Source organism: Idiotropiscis lumnitzeri, unplaced genomic scaffold, assembly GCF_059441095.1.
Source record: "Idiotropiscis lumnitzeri isolate Australia: NSW breed Sydney's pygmy pipehorse unplaced genomic scaffold, RoL_Ilum_1.0 HiC_scaffold_146, whole genome shotgun sequence".
Taxonomy (NCBI): domain Eukaryota; kingdom Metazoa; phylum Chordata; class Actinopteri; order Syngnathiformes; family Syngnathidae; genus Idiotropiscis; species Idiotropiscis lumnitzeri.
This window is the reverse complement of record NW_028283684.1, coordinates 389,076-410,308: the sequence shown is the minus strand read 5'-3', so window position 1 is coordinate 410,308 and position 21,233 is coordinate 389,076.

Below are 21,233 nucleotides of genomic sequence, written 5' to 3'. Positions count from 1 at the left end.
CACTATATAAAGGTTGAAATTTACATTGGAAACGTTTGGTTTAGCTGTTATAAAAGTTTGTTTTTTTAGTGCTGTAAATACATTTTCAGCTCGCGCTGTACACATTTGCTATGAGAGGCATTATCTCATAAGGGAAATATTGGACAATCAAATTAATGACTGCCCAGGCTTCAGGATGTCTTTTTACACTATATAAAGGTGGAAATTTACATTGGAAACGTTTGGTTTAGCTGTTATAAAAGTTTGGTTTTTTAGTGCTTAAAATGCATTTTCAGCTCGCACTGTACACATTTGCTATGTGAGGCATTATCTCATAAGGGAAATACTGGACAATCAAATTAATGACTTCCCAGGCTTCAGGATGCCTTTTTACACTCTATAAATGTGGAAATTTACATTGGAAACGTTTGGTTTAGCTGTTAATGAAGTTTCGTTTTTTTAGTGCTGGAAATTCATTGTCTGCTGGCGCTGTACACTTTTTCTAAGTGTTGCAATATCTCATGAAGGAAATACTGGACAATCAAATTAATGACTTTCCAGGCTTCAGGATGCCTTTCTACACTATATAAAGGTGGAAATGTACATTGGAAACGTTTGGTTTAGCTGTTATAAAAGTTTGGTTTTTTAGTGCTGTAAATGCATTTTCAGCTCGCGCTGTACACATTTGCTATGAGAGGCATTATCTCATAAGGGAAATATTGGACAATCAAATTAATGACTGCCCAGGCTTCAGGATGTCTTTTTACACTATATAAGGGTGGAAATTTACATTGGAAACGTTTAGTTTAGCTGTTAATGAAGTTTCGTTTTTTTAGTGCTGAAAATTCATTGTCTGCTGGCGCTGTACACATTTGCTATGTGAGGCATTATCTCATAAGGGAAATACTGGACAATCAAATTAATGACTGCCCAGGCTTCAGGATGTCTTTTTACACTATATAAAGGTGGAAATTTACATTGGAAACGTTTGGTTTAGCTGTTATAAAAATTTTGGTTTTTTAGTGCTGAAAATGCATTTTCAGCTCGCACTGTACACATTTGCTATGTGAGGCATTATCTCATAAGGGAAATACTGGACAATCAAATTAATGACTTCCCAGGCTTCAGGATGCCTTTTTACACTCTATAAATGTGGAAATTTACATTTGAAACGTTTGGTTTAGCTGTTAATGAAGTTTCGTTTTTTTAGTGCTGGAAATTCATTGTCTGCTGGCGCTGTACACTTTTTCTAAGTGTTGCAATATCTCATGAAGGAAATACTGGACAATCAAATTAATGACTTTCCAGGCTTCAGGATGCCTTTCTACACTATATAAAGGTAGAAATTTACATTGGAAACGTTTGGTTTAGCTGTTATAAAAGTTTGGTTTTTTAGTGCAGTAAATGCATTTTCAGCTCGCGCTGTACACATTTGCTATGAGAGGCATTATCTCATAAGGGAAATATTGGACAATCAAATTAATGACTGCCCAGGCTTCAGGATGTCTTTTTACACTATATAAAGGTGGAAATTTACATTGGAAACGTTTAGTTTAGCTGTTATAAAAGTTTGGTTTTTTAGTGCTGTAAATGCATTTTCAGCTCGCGCTGTACACATTTGCTATGAGAGGCATTATCTCATAAGGGAAATATTGGACAATCAAATTAATGACTGCCCAGGCTTCAGGATGTCTTTTTACACTATATAAGGGTGGAAATTTACATTGGAAACGTTTAGTTTAGCTGTTAATGAAGTTTCGTTTTTTTAGTGCTGAAAATTCATTGTCTGCTGGCGCTGTACACATTTGCTATGTGAGGCATTATCTCATAAGGGAAATACTGGACAATCAAATTAATGACTGCCCAGGCTTCAGGATGTCTTTTTACACTATATAAAGGTGGAAATTTACATTGGAAACGTTTGGTTTAGCTGTTATAAAAATTTTGGTTTTTTAGTGCTGAAAATGCATTTTCAGCTCGCACTGTACACATTTGCTATGTGAGGCATTATCTCATAAGGGAAATACTGGACAATCAAATTAATGACTTCCCAGGCTTCAGGATGCCTTTTTACACTCTATAAATGTGGAAATTTACATTGGAAACGTTTGGTTTAGCTGTTAATGAAGTTTCGTTTTTTTAGTGCTGGAAATTCATTGTCTGCTGGCGCTGTACACTTTTTCTAAGTGTTGCAATATCTCATGAAGGAAATACTGGACAATCAAATTAATGACTTTCCAGGCTTCAGGATGCCTTTCTACACTATATAAAGGTAGAAATTTACATTGGAAACGTTTGGTTTAGCTGTTATAAAAGTTTGGTTTTTTAGTGCAGTAAATGCATTTTCAGCTCGCGCTGTACACATTTGCTATGAGAGGCATTATCTCATAAGGGAAATATTGGACAATCAAATTAATGACTGCCCAGGCTTCAGGATGTCTTTTTACACTATATAAAGGTGGAAATATACATTGGAAACGTTTGGTTTAGCTGTTAATGAAGTTTCGTTTTTTTAGTGCTGAAAATTCATTATCTGCTGGCGCTGTACACTTTTTCTAAGTGTTGCAATATCTCATGAAGGAAATACTGGACAATCAAATTAATGACTTTCCAGGCTTCAGGATGCCTTTCTACACTATATAAAGGTGGAAATTTACATTTGAAACGTTTGGTTTAGCTGTTATAAAAGTTTGGTTTTTTAGTGCTGTAAATGCATTTTCAGCTCGCACTGTACACATTTGCTATGAGAGGCATTATCTCATAAGGGAAATATTGGACAATCAAATTAATGACTGCCCAGGCTTCAGGATGTCTTTTTACACTATATAAAGGTGGAAATTTACATTGGAAACGTTTGGTTTAGCTGTTATAAAAGTTTGGTTTTTTAGTGCTTAAAATGCATTTTCAGCTCGCACTGTACACATTTGCTATGTGAGGCATTATCTCATAAGGGAAATACTGGACAATCAAATTAATGACTTCCCAGGCTTCAGGATGCCTTTTTACACTCTATAAAGGTGGAAATTTACATTGGAAACGTTTGGTTTAGCTGTTATAAAAGTTTGTTTTTTTCGTGCTGTAAATGCATATTCAGCTCGCGCTGTACACATTTGCAATGAGAGGCATTATCTCATAAGGGAAATATTGGACAATCAAATTAATGACTGCCCAGGCTTCAGGATGTCTTTTTACACTATATAAAGGTGGAAATTTACATTGGAAACGTTTAGTTTAGCTTTTAATGAACTTTCGTTTTTTTAGTGCTGAAAATTCATTGTCTGCTGGCGCTGTACACTTTTTCTAAGTGTTGCAATATCTCATGAAGGAAATACTGGACAATCAAATTAATGACTTTCCAGGCCTCAGGATGTCTTTTTACACTATATAAAGGTGGAAATTTACATTGGAAACGTTTGGTTTAGCTGTTATAAAAGTTTGGTTTTTTAGTGCTGTAAATGCATTTTCAGCTCGCGCTGTACACATTTGCTATGAGAGGCATTATCTCATAAGGGAAATATTGGATAATCAAATTAATGGCTGCCTAGGCTTCTGGATGTCTTTTTACACTATATAAAGGTGGAAATTTACATTGGAAACTTTTAGTTTAGCTGTTAATGAAGTTTCGTTTTTTTAGTGCTGAAAATTCATTGTCTGCTGGCGCTGTACACTTTTTCTAAGTGTTGCAATATCTCATGAAGGAAATACTGGACAATCAAATTAATGACTTTCCAGGCTTCAGGATGCCTTTCTACACTATATAAAGGTGGAAATGTACATTGGAAACGTTTGGTTTAGCTGTTATAAAAGTTTGTTTTTTTAGTGCTGTAAATGCATTTTCAGCTCGCGCTGTACACATTTGCTATGAGAGGCATTATCTCATAAGGGAAATATTGGACAATCAAATTAATGACTGCCCAGGCTTCAGGATGTCTTTTTACACTATATAAAGGTGGAAATATACATTGGAAACGTTTAGTTTAGCTGTTAATGAAGTTTCGTTTTTGTAGTGCTGAAAATTCATTGTCTGCTGGCGCTGTACACTTTTTCTAAGTGTTGCAATATCTCATGAAGGAAATACTGGACAATCAAATTTATGACTTTCCAGGCTTCAGGATGCCTTTCTACACTATATAAAGGTGGAAATTTACATTGGAAACGTTTGGTTTAGCTGTTATAAAAGTTTGTTTTTTTAGTGCTGTAAATACATTTTCAGCTCGCGCTGTACACATTTGCTATGAGAGGCATTATCTCATAAGGGAAATATTGGACAATCAAATTAATGACTGCCCAGGCTTCAGGATGTCTTTTTACACTATATAAAGGTGGAAATTTACATTGGAAACGTTTGGTTTAGCTGTTATAAAAGTTTGGTTTTTTAGTGCTTAAAATGCATTTTCAGCTCGCACTGTACACATTTGCTATGTGAGGCATTATCTCATAAGGGAAATACTGGACAATCAAATTAATGACTTCCCAGGCTTCAGGATGCCTTTTTACACTCTATAAATGTGGAAATTTACATTGGAAACGTTTGGTTTAGCTGTTAATGAAGTTTCGTTTTTTTAGTGCTGAAAATTCATTGTCTGCTGGCGCTGTACACTTTTTCTAAGTGTTGCAATATCTCATGAAGGAAATACTGGACAATCAAATTAATGACTGCCCAGGCTTCAGGATGTCTTTTTACACTATATAAAGGTGGAAATTTACATTGGAAACGTTTGGTTTAGCTGTTATAAAGGTTTGGTTTTTTAGTGCTTAAAATGCATTTTCAGCTCGCACTGTACACATTTGCTATGTGAGGCATTATCTCATAAGGGAAATACTGGACAATCAAATTAATGACTTCCCAGGCTTCAGGATGCCTTTTTACACTCTATAAAGGTGGAAATTTACATTGGAAACGTTTAGTTTAGCTGTTAATGAAGTTTCGTTTTTTTTAGTGCTGAAAATTCATTGTCTGCTGGCGCTGTACACTTTTTCTAAGTGTTGCAATATCTCATGAAGGAAATACTGGACAATCAAATTAATGACTTTCCAGGCTTCAGGATGCCTTTCTACACTATATAAAGGTGGAAATGTACATTGGAAACGTTTGGTTTAGCTGTTATAAAAGTTTGGTTTTTTAGTGCTGTAAATGCATTTTCAGCTCGCGCTGTACACATTTGCTATGAGAGGCATTATCTCATAAGGGAAATATTGGACAATCAAATTAATGACTGCCCAGGCTTCAGGATGTCTTTTTACACTATATAAGGGTGGAAATTTACATTGGAAACGTTTAGTTTAGCTGTTAATGAAGTTTCGTTTTTTTAGTGCTGAAAATTCATTGTCTGCTGGCGCTGTACACTTTTTCTAAGTGTTGCAATATCTCATGAAGGAAATACTGGACAATCAAATTAATGACTTTCCAGGCTTCAGGATGCCTTTCTACACTATATAAAGGTGGAAATGTACATTGGAAACGTTTGGTTTAGCTGTTATAAAAGTTTGGTTTTTTAGTGCTGTAAATGCATTTTCAGCTCGCGCTGTACACATTTGCTATGAGAGGCATTATCTCATAAGGGAAATATTGGACAATCAAATTAATGACTGCCCAGGCTTCAGGATGTCTTTTTACACTATATAAAGGTGGAAATATACATTGGAAACTTTTAGTTTAGCTGTTAATGAAGTTTCGTTTTTTTAGTGCTGAAAATTCATTGTCTGCTGGCGCTGTACACTTTTTCTAAGTGTTGCAATATCTCATGAAGGAAATACTGGACAATCAAATTAATGACTTTCCAGGCTTCAGGATGCCTTTCTACACTATATGAAGGTGGAAATGTACATTGGAAACGTTTGGTTTAGCTGTTATAAAAGTTTGGTTTTTTAGTGCTGTAAATGCATTTTCAGCTCGCGCTGTACACATTTGCTATGAGAGGCATTATCTCATAAGGGAAATATTGGACAATCAAATTAATGACTGCCCAGGCTTCAGGATGTCTTTTTACACTATATAAGGGTGGAAATTTACATTGGAAACGTTTAGTTTAGCTGTTAATGAAGTTTCGTTTTTTTAGTGCTGAAAATTCATTGTCTGCTGGCGCTGTACACTTTTTCTAAGTGTTGCAATATCTCATGAAGGAAATACTGGACAATCAAATTAATGACTTTCCAGGCTTCAGGATGCCTTTTTACACTATATAAAGGTGGAAATTTACATTGGAAACGTTTGGTTTAGCTGTTATAAAAGTTTGGTTTTTTAGTGCTGAAAATGCATTTTCAGCTCGCACTGTACACATTTGCTATGTGAGGCATTATCTCATAAGGGAAATACTGGACAATCAAATTAATGACTTCCCAGGCTTCAGGATGCCTTTTTACACTCTATAAATGTGGAAATTTACATTGGAAACGTTTGGTTTAGCTGTTATAAAAGTTTGGTTTTTTAGTGCTGTAAATGCATTTTCAGCTCGCGCTGTACACATTTGCTATGAGAGGCATTATCTCATAAGGGAAATATTGGACAATCAAATTAATGACTGCCCAGGCTTCAGGATGTCTTTTTACACTATATAAAGGTGGAAATATACATTGGAAACTTTTAGTTTAGCTGTTAATGAAGTTTCGTTTTTTTAGTGCTGAAAATTCATTGTCTGCTGGCGCTGTACACTTTTTCTAAGTGTTGCAATATCTCATGAAGGAAATACTGGACAATCAAATTAATGACTTTCCAGGCTTCAGGATGCCTTTCTACACTATATAAAGGTGGAAATGTACATTGGAAACGTTTGGTTTAGCTGTTATAAAAGTTTGGTTTTTTAGTGCTGTAAATGCATTTTCAGCTCGCGCTGTACACATTTGCTATGAGAGGCATTATCTCATAAGGGAAATACTGGACAATCAAATTAATGACTGCCCAGGCTTCAGGATGTCTTTTTACACTATATAAAGGTGGAAATTTACATTGGAAACGTTTGGTTTAGCTGTTATAAAAATTTTGGTTTTTTAGTGCTGAAAATGCATTTTCAGCTCGCACTGTACACATTTGCTATGTGAGGCATTATCTCATAAGGGAAATACTGGACAATCAAATTAATGACTTCCCAGGCTTCAGGATGCCTTTTTACACTCTATAAATGTGGAAATTTACATTGGAAACGTTTGGTTTAGCTGTTAATGAAGTTTCGTTTTTTTAGTGCTGGAAATTCATTGTCTGCTGGCGCTGTACACTTTTTCTAAGTGTTGCAATATCTCATGAAGGAAATACTGGACAATCAAATTAATGACTTTCCAGGCTTCAGGATGCCTTTCTACACTATATAAAGGTAGAAATTTACATCGGAAACGTTTGGTTTAGCTGTTATAAAAGTTTGGTTTTTTAGTGCAGTAAATGCATTTTCAGCTCGCGCTGTACACATTTGCTATGAGAGGCATTATCTCATAAGGAAAATATTGGACAATCAAATTAATGACTGCCCAGGCTTCAGGATGTCTTTTTACACTATATAAAGGTGGAAATTTACATTGGAAACGTTTAGTTTAGCTGTTATTAAAGTTTGTTTTTTTAGTGCTGTAAATGCATTTTCAGCTCGCGCTGTACACATTTGCTATGTGAGGCATTATCTCATAAGGGAAATACTGGACAATCAAATTAATGACTGCCCAGGCTTCAGGATGTCTTTTTACACTATATAAAGGTGGAAATTTACATTGGAAACGTTTGGTTTAGCTGTTATAAAAGTTTGGTTTTTTAGTGCTGAAAATGCATTTTCAGCTCGCACTGTACACATTTGCTATGTGAGGCATTATCTCATAAGGGAAATACTGGACAATCAAATTAATGACTTCCCAGGCTTCAGGATGCCTTTTTACACTCTATAAATGTGGAAATTTACATTGGAAACGTTTGGTTTAGCTGTTAATGAAGTTTCGTTTTTTTAGTGCTGAAAATTCATTGTCTGCTGGCGCTGTACACTTTTTCTAAGTGTTGCAATATCTCATGAAGGAAATACTGGACAATCAAATTAATGACTTTCCAGGCTTCAGGATGCCTTTCTACACTATATAAAGGTAGAAATTTACATTGGAAACGTTTGGTTTAGCTGTTATAAAAGTTTGGTTTTTTAGTGCAGTAAATGCATTTTCAGCTCGCGCTGTACACATTTGCTATGAGAGGCATTATCTCATAAGGGAAATATTGGACAATCAAATTAATGGCTGCCTAGGCTTCAGGATGTCTTTTTACACTATATAAAGGTGGAAATTTACATTGGAAACTTTTAGTTTAGCTGTTAATGAAGTTTCGTTTTTTTAGTGCTGAAAATTCATTGTCTGCTGGCGCTGTACACTTTTTCTAAGTGTTGCAATATCTCATGAAGGAAATACTGGACAATCAAATTAATGACTTTCCAGGCTTCAGGATGCCTTTCTACACTATATAAAGGTGGAAATGTACATTGGAAACGTTTGGTTTAGCTGTTATAAAAGTTTGGTTTTTTAGTGCTGTAAATGCATTTTCAGCTCGCGCTGTACACATTTTCTATGAGAGGCATTATCTCATAAGGGAAATATTGGACAATCAAATTAATGACTGCCCAGGCTTCAGGATGTCTTTTTACACTATATAAAGGTGGAAATATACATTGGAAACGTTTAGTTTAGCTGTTAATGAAGTTTCGTTTTTTTAGTGCTGAAAATTCATTGTCTGCTGGCGCTGTAACACTTTTTCTAAGTGTTGCAATATCTCATGAAGGAAATACTGGACAATCAAATTTATGACTTTCCAGGCTTCAGGATGCCTTTCTACACTATATAAAGGTTGAAATTTACATTGGAAACGTTTGGTTTAGCTGTTATAAAAGTTTGTTTTTTTAGTGCTGTAAATACATTTTCAGCTCGCGCTGTACACATTTGCTATGAGAGGCATTATCTCATAAGGGAAATATTGGACAATCAAATTAATGACTGCCCAGGCTTCAGGATGTCTTTTTACACTATATAAAGGTGGAAATTTACATTGGAAACGTTTGGTTTAGCTGTTATAAAAGTTTGGTTTTTTAGTGCTTAAAATGCATTTTCAGCTCGCACTGTACACATTTGCTATGTGAGGCATTATCTCATAAGGGAAATACTGGACAATCAAATTAATGACTTCCCAGGCTTCAGGATGCCTTTTTACACTCTATAAATGTGGAAATTTACATTGGAAACGTTTGGTTTAGCTGTTAATGAAGTTTCGTTTTTTTAGTGCTGGAAATTCATTGTCTGCTGGCGCTGTACACTTTTTCTAAGTGTTGCAATATCTCATGAAGGAAATACTGGACAATCAAATTAATGACTTTCCAGGCTTCAGGATGCCTTTCTACACTATATAAAGGTGGAAATGTACATTGGAAACGTTTGGTTTAGCTGTTATAAAAGTTTGGTTTTTTAGTGCTGTAAATGCATTTTCAGCTCGCGCTGTACACATTTGCTATGAGAGGCATTATCTCATAAGGGAAATATTGGACAATCAAATTAATGACTGCCCAGGCTTCAGGATGTCTTTTTACACTATATAAGGGTGGAAATTTACATTGGAAACGTTTAGTTTAGCTGTTAATGAAGTTTCGTTTTTTTAGTGCTGAAAATTCATTGTCTGCTGGCGCTGTACACATTTGCTATGTGAGGCATTATCTCATAAGGGAAATACTGGACAATCAAATTAATGACTGCCCAGGCTTCAGGATGTCTTTTTACACTATATAAAGGTGGAAATTTACATTGGAAACGTTTGGTTTAGCTGTTATAAAAATTTTGGTTTTTTAGTGCTGAAAATGCATTTTCAGCTCGCACTGTACACATTTGCTATGTGAGGCATTATCTCATAAGGGAAATACTGGACAATCAAATTAATGACTTCCCAGGCTTCAGGATGCCTTTTTACACTCTATAAATGTGGAAATTTACATTTGAAACGTTTGGTTTAGCTGTTAATGAAGTTTCGTTTTTTTAGTGCTGGAAATTCATTGTCTGCTGGCGCTGTACACTTTTTCTAAGTGTTGCAATATCTCATGAAGGAAATACTGGACAATCAAATTAATGACTTTCCAGGCTTCAGGATGCCTTTCTACACTATATAAAGGTAGAAATTTACATTGGAAACGTTTGGTTTAGCTGTTATAAAAGTTTGGTTTTTTAGTGCAGTAAATGCATTTTCAGCTCGCGCTGTACACATTTGCTATGAGAGGCATTATCTCATAAGGGAAATATTGGACAATCAAATTAATGACTGCCCAGGCTTCAGGATGTCTTTTTACACTATATAAAGGTGGAAATTTACATTGGAAACGTTTAGTTTAGCTGTTATAAAAGTTTGGTTTTTTAGTGCTGTAAATGCATTTTCAGCTCGCGCTGTACACATTTGCTATGAGAGGCATTATCTCATAAGGGAAATATTGGACAATCAAATTAATGACTGCCCAGGCTTCAGGATGTCTTTTTACACTATATAAGGGTGGAAATTTACATTGGAAACGTTTAGTTTAGCTGTTAATGAAGTTTCGTTTTTTTAGTGCTGAAAATTCATTGTCTGCTGGCGCTGTACACATTTGCTATGTGAGGCATTATCTCATAAGGGAAATACTGGACAATCAAATTAATGACTGCCCAGGCTTCAGGATGTCTTTTTACACTATATAAAGGTGGAAATTTACATTGGAAACGTTTGGTTTAGCTGTTATAAAAATTTTGGTTTTTTAGTGCTGAAAATGCATTTTCAGCTCGCACTGTACACATTTGCTATGTGAGGCATTATCTCATAAGGGAAATACTGGACAATCAAATTAATGACTTCCCAGGCTTCAGGATGCCTTTTTACACTCTATAAATGTGGAAATTTACATTGGAAACGTTTGGTTTAGCTGTTAATGAAGTTTCGTTTTTTTAGTGCTGGAAATTCATTGTCTGCTGGCGCTGTACACTTTTTCTAAGTGTTGCAATATCTCATGAAGGAAATACTGGACAATCAAATTAATGACTTTCCAGGCTTCAGGATGCCTTTCTACACTATATAAAGGTAGAAATTTACATTGGAAACGTTTGGTTTAGCTGTTATAAAAGTTTGGTTTTTTAGTGCAGTAAATGCATTTTCAGCTCGCGCTGTACACATTTGCTATGAGAGGCATTATCTCATAAGGGAAATATTGGACAATCAAATTAATGACTGCCCAGGCTTCAGGATGTCTTTTTACACTATATAAAGGTGGAAATTTACATTGGAAACGTTTAGTTTAGCTGTTATTAAAGTTTGTTTTTTTAGTGCTGTAAATGCATTTTCAGCTCGCGCTGTACACATTTGCTATGTGAGGCATTATCTCATAAGGGAAATACTGGACAATCAAATTAATGACTGCCCAGGCTTCAGGATGTCTTTTTACACTATATAAAGGTGGAAATTTACATTGGAAACGTTTGGTTTAGCTGTTATAAAAGTTTGGTTTTTTAGTGCTGAAAATGCATTTTCAGCTCGCACTGTACACATTTGCTATGTGAGGCATTATCTCATAAGGGAAATACTGGACAATCAAATTAATGACTTCCCAGGCTTCAGGATGCCTTTTTACACTCTATAAATGTGGAAATTTACATTGGAAACGTTTGGTTTAGCTGTTAATGAAGTTTCGTTTTTTTAGTGCTGAAAATTCATTGTCTGCTGGCGCTGTACACTTTTTCTAAGTGTTGCAATATCTCATGAAGGAAATACTGGACAATCAAATTAATGACTTTCCAGGCTTCAGGATGCCTTTCTACACTATATAAAGGTAGAAATTTACATTGGAAACGTTTGGTTTAGCTGTTATAAAAGTTTGGTTTTTTAGTGCAGTAAATGCATTTTCAGCTCGCGCTGTACACATTTGCTATGAGAGGCATTATCTCATAAGGGAAATATTGGACAATCAAATTAATGGCTGCCTAGGCTTCAGGATGTCTTTTTAGACTATATAAAGGTGGAAATTTACATTGGAAACTTTTAGTTTAGCTGTTAATGAAGTTTCGTTTTTTTAGTGCTGAAAATTCATTGTCTGCTGGCGCTGTACACTTTTTCTAAGTGTTGCAATATCTCATGAAGGAAATACTGGACAATCAAATTAATGACTTTCCAGGCTTCAGGATGCCTTTCTACACTATATAAAGGTGGAAATGTACATTGGAAACGTTTGGTTTAGCTGTTATAAAAGTTTGGTTTTTTAGTGCTGTAAATGCATTTTCAGCTCGCGCTGTACACATTTGCTATGAGAGGCATTATCTCATAAGGGAAATATTGGACAATCAAATTAATGACTGCCCAGGCTTCAGGATGTCTTTTTACACTATATAAAGGTGGAAATATACATTGGAAACGTTTAGTTTAGCTGTTAATGAAGTTTCGTTTTTTTAGTGCTGAAAATTCATTGTCTGCTGGCGCTGTAACACTTTTTCTAAGTGTTGCAATATCTCATGAAGGAAATACTGGACAATCAAATTTATGACTTTCCAGGCTTCAGGATGCCTTTCTACACTATATAAAGGTTGAAATTTACATTGGAAACGTTTGGTTTAGCTGTTATAAAAGTTTGTTTTTTTAGTGCTGTAAATACATTTTCAGCTCGCGCTGTACACATTTGCTATGAGAGGCATTATCTCATAAGGGAAATATTGGACAATCAAATTAATGACTGCCCAGGCTTCAGGATGTCTTTTTACACTATATAAAGGTGGAAATTTACATTGGAAACGTTTGGTTTAGCTGTTATAAAAGTTTGGTTTTTTAGTGCTTAAAATGCATTTTCAGCTCGCACTGTACACATTTGCTATGTGAGGCATTATCTCATAAGGGAAATACTGGACAATCAAATTAATGACTTCCCAGGCTTCAGGATGCCTTTTTACACTCTATAAAGGTGGAAATTTACATTGGAAACGTTTGGTTTAGCTGTTATAAAAGTTTGTTTTTTTCGTGCTGTAAATGCATTTTCAGCTCGCGCTGTACACATTTGCAATGAGAGGCATTATCTCATAAGGGAAATATTGGACAATCAAATTAATGACTGCCCAGGCTTCAGGATGTCTTTTTACACTATATAAAGGTGGAAATTTACATTGGAAACGTTTAGTTTAGCTGTTATTAAAGTTTGTTTTTTTAGTGCTGTAAATGCATTTTCAGCTCGCGCTGTACACATTTGCTATGTGAGGCATTATCTCATAAGGGAAATACTGGACAATCAAATTAATGACTGCCCAGGCTTCAGGGTGTCTTTTTACACTATATAAAGGTGGAAATTTACATTGGAAACGTTTGGTTTAGCTGTTATAAAAGTTTGGTTTTTTAGTGCTGAAAATGCATTTTCAGCTCGCACTGTACACATTTGCTATGTGAGGCATTATCTCATAAGGGAAATACTGGACAATCAAATTAATGACTTCCCAGGCTTCAGGATGCCTTTTTACACTCTATAAATGTGGAAATTTACATTGGAAACGTTTGGTTTAGCTGTTAATGAAGTTTCGTTTTTTTAGTGCTGAAAATTCATTGTCTGCTGGCGCTGTACACTTTTTCTAAGTGTTGCAATATCTCATGAAGGAAATACTGGACAATCAAATTAATGACTTTCCAGGCTTCAGGATGCCTTTCTACACTATATAAAGGTAGAAATTTACATTGGAAACGTTTGGTTTAGCTGTTATAAAAGTTTGGTTTTTTAGTGCAGTAAATGCATTTTCAGCTCGCGCTGTACACATTTGCTATGAGAGGCATTATCTCATAAGGGAAATATTGGACAATCAAATTAATGGCTGCCTAGGCTTCAGGATGTCTTTTTACACTATATAAAGGTGGAAATTTACATTGGAAACTTTTAGTTTAGCTGTTAATGAAGTTTCGTTTTTTTAGTGCTGAAAATTCATTGTCTGCTGGCGCTGTACACTTTTTCTAAGTGTTGCAATATCTCATGAAGGAAATACTGGACAATCAAATTAATGACTTTCCAGGCTTCAGGATGCCTTTCTACACTATATAAAGTTGGAAATGTACATTGGAAACGTTTGGTTTAGCTGTTATAAAAGTTTGGTTTTTTAGTGCTGTAAATGCATTTTCAGCTCGCGCTGTACACATTTGCTATGAGAGGCATTATCTCATAAGGGAAATATTGGACAATCAAATTAATGACTGCCCAGGCTTCAGGATGTCTTTTTACACTATATAAAGGTGGAAATATACATTGGAAACGTTTAGTTTAGCTGTTAATGAAGTTTCGTTTTTTTAGTGCTGAAAATTCATTGTCTGCTGGCGCTGTAACACTTTTTCTAAGTGTTGCAATATCTCATGAAGGAAATACTGGACAATCAAATTTATGACTTTCCAGGCTTCAGGATGCCTTTCTACACTATATAAAGGTTGAAATTTACATTGGAAACGTTTGGTTTAGCTGTTATAAAAGTTTGTTTTTTTAGTGCTGTAAATACATTTTCAGCTCGCGCTGTACACATTTGCTATGAGAGGCATTATCTCATAAGGGAAATATTGGACAATCAAATTAATGACTGCCCAGGCTTCAGGATGTCTTTTTACACTATATAAAGGTGGAAATTTACATTGGAAACGTTTGGTTTAGCTGTTATAAAAGTTTGGTTTTTTAGTGCTTAAAATGCATTTTCAGCTCGCACTGTACACATTTGCTATGTGAGGCATTATCTCATAAGGGAAATACTGGACAATCAAATTAATGACTTCCCAGGCTTCAGGATGCCTTTTTACACTCTATAAAGGTGGAAATTTACATTGGAAACGTTTGGTTTAGCTGTTATAAAAGTTTGTTTTTTTCGTGCTGTAAATGCATTTTCAGCTCGCGCTGTACACATTTGCAATGAGAGGCATTATCTCATAAGGGAAATATTGGACAATCAAATTAATGACTGCCCAGGCTTCAGGATGTCTTTTTACACTATATAAAGGTGGAAATTTACATTGGAAACGTTTAGTTTAGCTTTTAATGAACTTTCGTTTTTTTAGTGCTGAAAATTCCTTGTCTGCTGGCGCTGTACACTTTTTCTAAGTGTTGCAATATCTCATGAAGGAAATACTGGACAATCAAATTAATGACTTTCCAGGCTTCAGGATGCCTTTCTACACTATATAAAGGTGGAAATTTACATTGGAAACGTTTGGTTTAGCTGTTATAAAAGTTTGGTTTTTTAGTGCTGTAAATGCATTTTCAGCTCGCGCTGTACACATTTGCTATGAGAGGCATTATCTCATAAGGGAAATATTGGACAATCAAATTAATGACTGCCCAGGCTTCAGGATGTCTTTTTACACTATATAAAGGTGGAAATTTACATTGGAAACGTTTGGTTTAGCTGTTATAAAAGTTTGTTTTTTTTAGTGCTGAAAATGCATTTTCAGCTCGCACTGTCCACATTTGCTATGTGAGGCATTATCTCATAAGGGAAATACTGGACAATCAAATTAATGACTGCCCAGGCTTCAGGATGTCTTTTTACACTATATAAAGGTGGAAATTTACATTTGAAACGTTTGGTTTAGCTGTTGTAAAAGTTTGGTTTTTTAGTGCTGTAAATGCATTTTCAGCTCGCGCTGTACACATTTGCTATGAGAGGCATTATCTCATAAGGGAAATATTGGACAATCAAATTAATGACTGCCCAGGCTTCAGGATGTCTTTTTACACTATATAAAGGTGGAAATTTACATTGGAAACGTTTGGTTTAGCTGTTATAAAAGTTTGGTTTTTTAGTGCTTAAAATGCATTTTCAGCTCGCACTGTACACATTTGCTATGTGAGGCATTATCTCATAAGGGAAATACTGGACAATCAAATTAATGACTTCCCAGGCTTCAGGATGCCTTTTTACACTCTATAAAGGTGGAAATTTACATTGGAAACGTTTGGTTTAGCTGTTATAAAAGTTTGTTTTTTTCGTGCTGTAAATGCATTTTCAGCTCGCGCTGTACACATTTGCAATGAGAGGCATTATCTCATAAGGGAAATATTGGACAATCAAATTAATGACTGCCCAGGCTTCAGGATGTCTTTTTACACTATATAAAGGTGGAAATTTACATTGGAAACGTTTAGTTTAGCTGTTATTAAAGTTTGTTTTTTTAGTGCTGTAAATGCATTTTCAGCTCGCGCTGTACACATTTGCTATGTGAGGCATTATCTCATAAGGGAAATACTGGACAATCAAATTAATGACTGCCCAGGCTTCAGGGTGTCTTTTTACACTATATAAAGGTGGAAATTTACATTGGAAACGTTTGGTTTAGCTGTTATAAAAGTTTGGTTTTTTAGTGCTGAAAATGCATTTTCAGCTCGCACTGTACACATTTGCTATGTGAGGCATTATCTCATAAGGGAAATACTGGACAATCAAATTAATGACTTCCCAGGCTTCAGGATGCCTTTTTACACTCTATAAATGTGGAAATTTACATTGGAAACGTTTGGTTTAGCTGTTAATGAAGTTTCGTTTTTTTAGTGCTGAAAATTCATTGTCTGCTGGCGCTGTACACTTTTTCTAAGTGTTGCAATATCTCATGAAGGAAATACTGGACAATCAAATTAATGACTTTCCAGGCTTCAGGATGCCTTTCTACACTATATAAAGGTAGAAATTTACATTGGAAACGTTTGGTTTAGCTGTTATAAAAGTTTGGTTTTTTAGTGCAGTAAATGCATTTTCAGCTCGCGCTGTACACATTTGCTATGAGAGGCATTATCTCATAAGGGAAATATTGGACAATCAAATTAATGGCTGCCTAGGCTTCAGGATGTCTTTTTACACTATATAAAGGTGGAAATTTACATTGGAAACTTTTAGTTTAGCTGTTAATGAAGTTTCGTTTTTTTAGTGCTGAAAATTCATTGTCTGCTGGCGCTGTACACTTTTTCTAAGTGTTGCAATATCTCATGAAGGAAATACTGGACAATCAAATTAATGACTTTCCAGGCTTCAGGATGCCTTTCTACACTATATAAAGTTGGAAATGTACATTGGAAACGTTTGGTTTAGCTGTTATAAAAGTTTGGTTTTTTAGTGCTGTAAATGCATTTTCAGCTCGCGCTGTACACATTTGCTATGAGAGGCATTATCTCATAAGGGAAATATTGGACAATCAAATTAATGACTGCCCAGGCTTCAGGATGTCTTTTTACACTATATAAAGGTGGAAATATACATTGGAAACGTTTAGTTTAGCTGTTAATGAAGTTTCGTTTTTTTAGTGCTGAAAATTCATTGTCTGCTGGCGCTGTAACACTTTTTCTAAGTGTTGCAATATCTCATGAAGGAAATACTGGACAATCAAATTTATGACTTTCCAGGCTTCAGGATGCCTTTCTACACTATATAAAGGTTGAAATTTACATTGGAAACGTTTGGTTTAGCTGTTATAAAAGTTTGTTTTTTTAGTGCTGTAAATACATTTTCAGCTCGCGCTGTACACATTTGCTATGAGAGGCATTATCTCATAAGGGAAATATTGGACAATCAAATTAATGACTGCCCAGGCTTCAGGATGTCTTTTTACACTATATAAAGGTGGAAATTTACATTGGAAACGTTTGGTTTAGCTGTTATAAAAGTTTGGTTTTTTAGTGCTTAAAATGCATTTTCAGCTCGCACTGTACACATTTGCTATGTGAGGCATTATCTCATAAGGGAAATACTGGACAATCAAATTAATGACTTCCCAGGCTTCAGGATGCCTTTTTACACTCTATAAAGGTGGAAATTTACATTGGAAACGTTTGGTTTAGCTGTTATAAAAGTTTGTTTTTTTCGTGCTGTAAATGCATTTTCAGCTCGCGCTGTACACATTTGCAATGAGAGGCATTATCTCATAAGGGAAAAATATTGGACAATCAAATTAATGACTGCCCAGGCTTCAGGATGTCTTTTTACACTATATAAAGGTGGAAATTTACATTGGAAACGTTTAGTTTAGCTTTTAATGAACTTTCGTTTTTTTAGTGCTGAAAATTCCTTGTCTGCTGGCGCTGTACACTTTTTCTAAGTGTTGCAATATCTCATGAAGGAAATACTGGACAATCAAATTAATGACTTTCCAGGCTTCAGGATGCCTTTCTACACTATATAAAGGTGGAAATTTACATTGGAAACGTTTGGTTTAGCTGTTATAAAAGTTTGGTTTTTTAGTGCTGTAAATGCATTTTCAGCTCGCGCTGTACACATTTGCTATGAGAGGCATTATCTCATAAGGGAAATATTGGACAATCAAATTAATGACTGCCCAGGCTTCAGGATGTCTTTTTACACTATATAAAGGTGGAAATTTACATTGGAAACGTTTGGTTTAGCTGTTATAAAAGTTTGTTTTTTTTAGTGCTGAAAATGCATTTTCAGCTCGCACTGTCCACATTTGCTATGTGAGGCATTATCTCATAAGGGAAATACTGGACAATCAAATTAATGACTGCCCAGGCTTCAGGATGTCTTTTTACACTATATAAAGGTGGAAATTTACATTTGAAACGTTTGGTTTAGCTGTTATAAAAGTTTGGTTTTTTAGTGCTGTAAATGCATTTTCAGCTCGCGCTGTACACATTTGCTATGAGAGGCATTATCTCATAAGGGAAATATTGGACAATCAAATTAATGACTGCCCAGGCTTCAGGATGTCTTTTTACACTATATAAAGGTGGAAATTTACATTGGAAACGTTTGGTTTAGCTGTTATAAAAGTTTGGTTTTTTAGTGCTTAAAATGCATTTTCAGCTCGCACTGTACACATTTGCTATGTGAGGCATTATCTCATAAGGGAAATACTGGACAATCAAATTAATGACTTCCCAGGCTTCAGGATGCCTTTTTACACTCTATAAAGGTGGAAATTTACATTGGAAACGTTTGGTTTAGCTGTTATAAAAGTTTGGTTTTTTAGTGCTGTAAATGCATTTTCAGCTCGCGCTGTACACATTTGCTATGAGAGGCATTATCTCATAAGGGAAATATTGGATAATCAAATTAATGGCTGCCTAGGCTTCTGGATGTCTTTTTACATTATATAAAGGTGGAAATTTACATTGGAAACTTTTAGTTTAGCTGTTAATGAAGTTTCGTTTTTTTAGTGCTGAAAATTCATTGTCTGCTGGCGCTGTACACTTTTTATAAGTGTTGCAATATCTCATGAAGGAAATACTGGACAATCAAATTAATGACTTTCCAGGCTTCAGGATGCCTTTCTACACTATATAAAGGTGGAAATGTACATTGGAAACGTTTGGTTTAGCTGTTATAAAAGTTTGGTTTTTTAGTGCTGTAAATGCATTTTCAGCTCGCGCTGTACACATTTGCTATGAGAGGCATTATCTCATAAGGGAAATATTGGACAATCAAATTAATGACTGCCCAGGCTTCAGGATGTCTTTTTACACTATATAAAGGTGGAAATTTACATTGGAAACGTTTAGTTTAGCTTTTAATGAACTTTCGTTTTTTTAGTGCTGAAAATTCATTGTCTGCTGGCGCTGTACACTTTTTCTAAGTGTTGCAATATCTCATGAAGGAAATACTGGACAATCAAATTAATGACTTTCCAGGCCTCAGGATGTCTTTTTACACTATATAAAGGTGGAAATTTACATTGGAAACGTTTGGTTTAGCTGTTATAAAAGTTTGGTTTTTTAGTGCTGTAAATGCATTTTCAGCTCGCGCTGTACACATTTGCTATGAGAGGCATTATCTCATAAGGGAAATATTGGATAATCAAATTAATGGCTGCCTAGGCTTCTGGATGTCTTTTTACACTATATAAAGGTGGAAATTTACATTGGAAACTTTTAGTTTAGCTGTTAATGAAGTTTCGTTTTTTTAGTGCTGAAAATTCATTGTCTGCTGGCGCTGTACACTTTTTCTAAGTGTTGCAATATCTCATGAAGGAAATACTGGACAATCAAATTTATGACTTTCCAGGCTTCAGGATGCCTTTCTACACTATATAAAGGTGGAAATGTACATTGGAAACGTTTGGTTTAGCTGTTATAAAAGTTTGGTTTTTTAGTGCTGTAAATGCATTTTCAGCTCGCGCTGTACACATTTGCTATGAGAGGCATTATCTCATAAGGGAAATATTGGACAATCAAATTAATGACTGCCCAGGCTTCAGGATGTCTTTTTACACTATATAAGGGTGGAAATTTACATTGGAAACGTTTAGTTTAGCTGTTAATGAAGTTTCGTTTTTTTAGTGCTGAAAATTCATTGTCTGCTGGCGCTGTACACTTTTTCTAAGTGTTGCAATATCTCATGAAGGAAATACTGGACAATCAAATTAATGACTTTCCAGGCTTCAGGATGCCTTTCTACACTATATAAAGGTGGAAATGTACATTGGAAACGTTTGGTTTAGCTGTTATAAAAGTTTGGTTTTTTAGTGCTGTAAATGCATTTTCAGCTCGCGCTGTACACATTTGCTATGAGAGGCATTATCTCATAAGGGAAATATTGGACAATCAAATTAATGACTGCCCAGGCTTCAGGATGTCTTTTTACACTATATAAAGGTGGAAATTTACATTGGAAACGTTTAGTTTAGCTTTTAATGAACTTTCGTTTTTTTAGTGCTGAAAATTCATTGTCTGCTGGCGCTGTACACTTTTTCTAAGTGTTGCAATATCTCATGAAGGAAATACTGGACAATCAAATTAATGACTTTCCAGGCCTCAGGATGTCTTTTTACACTATATAAAGGTGGAAATTTACATTGGAAACGTTTGGTTTAGCTGTTATAAAAGTTTGGTTTTTTAGTGCTGTAAATGCATTTTCAGCTCGCGCTGTACACATTTGCTATGAGAGGCATTATCTCATAAGGGAAATATTGGATAATCAAATTAATGGCTGCCTTGGCTTCTGGATGTCTTTTTACATTATATAAAGGTGGAAATTTACATTGGAAACTTTTAGTTTAGCTGTTAATGAAGTTTCGTTTTTTTAGTGCTGAAAATTCATTGTCTGCTGGCGCTGTACACTTTTTCTAAGTGTTGCAATATCTCATGAAGGAAATACTGGACAATCAAATTAATGACTTTCCAGGCTTCAGGATGCCTTTCTACACTATATAAAGGTGGAAATGTACATTGGAAACGTTTGGTTTAGCTGTTATAAAAGTTTGGTTTTTTAGTGCTGTAAATGCATTTTCAGCTCGCGCTGTACACATTTGCTATGAGAGGCATTATCTCATAAGGGAAATATTGGACAATCAAATTAATGAC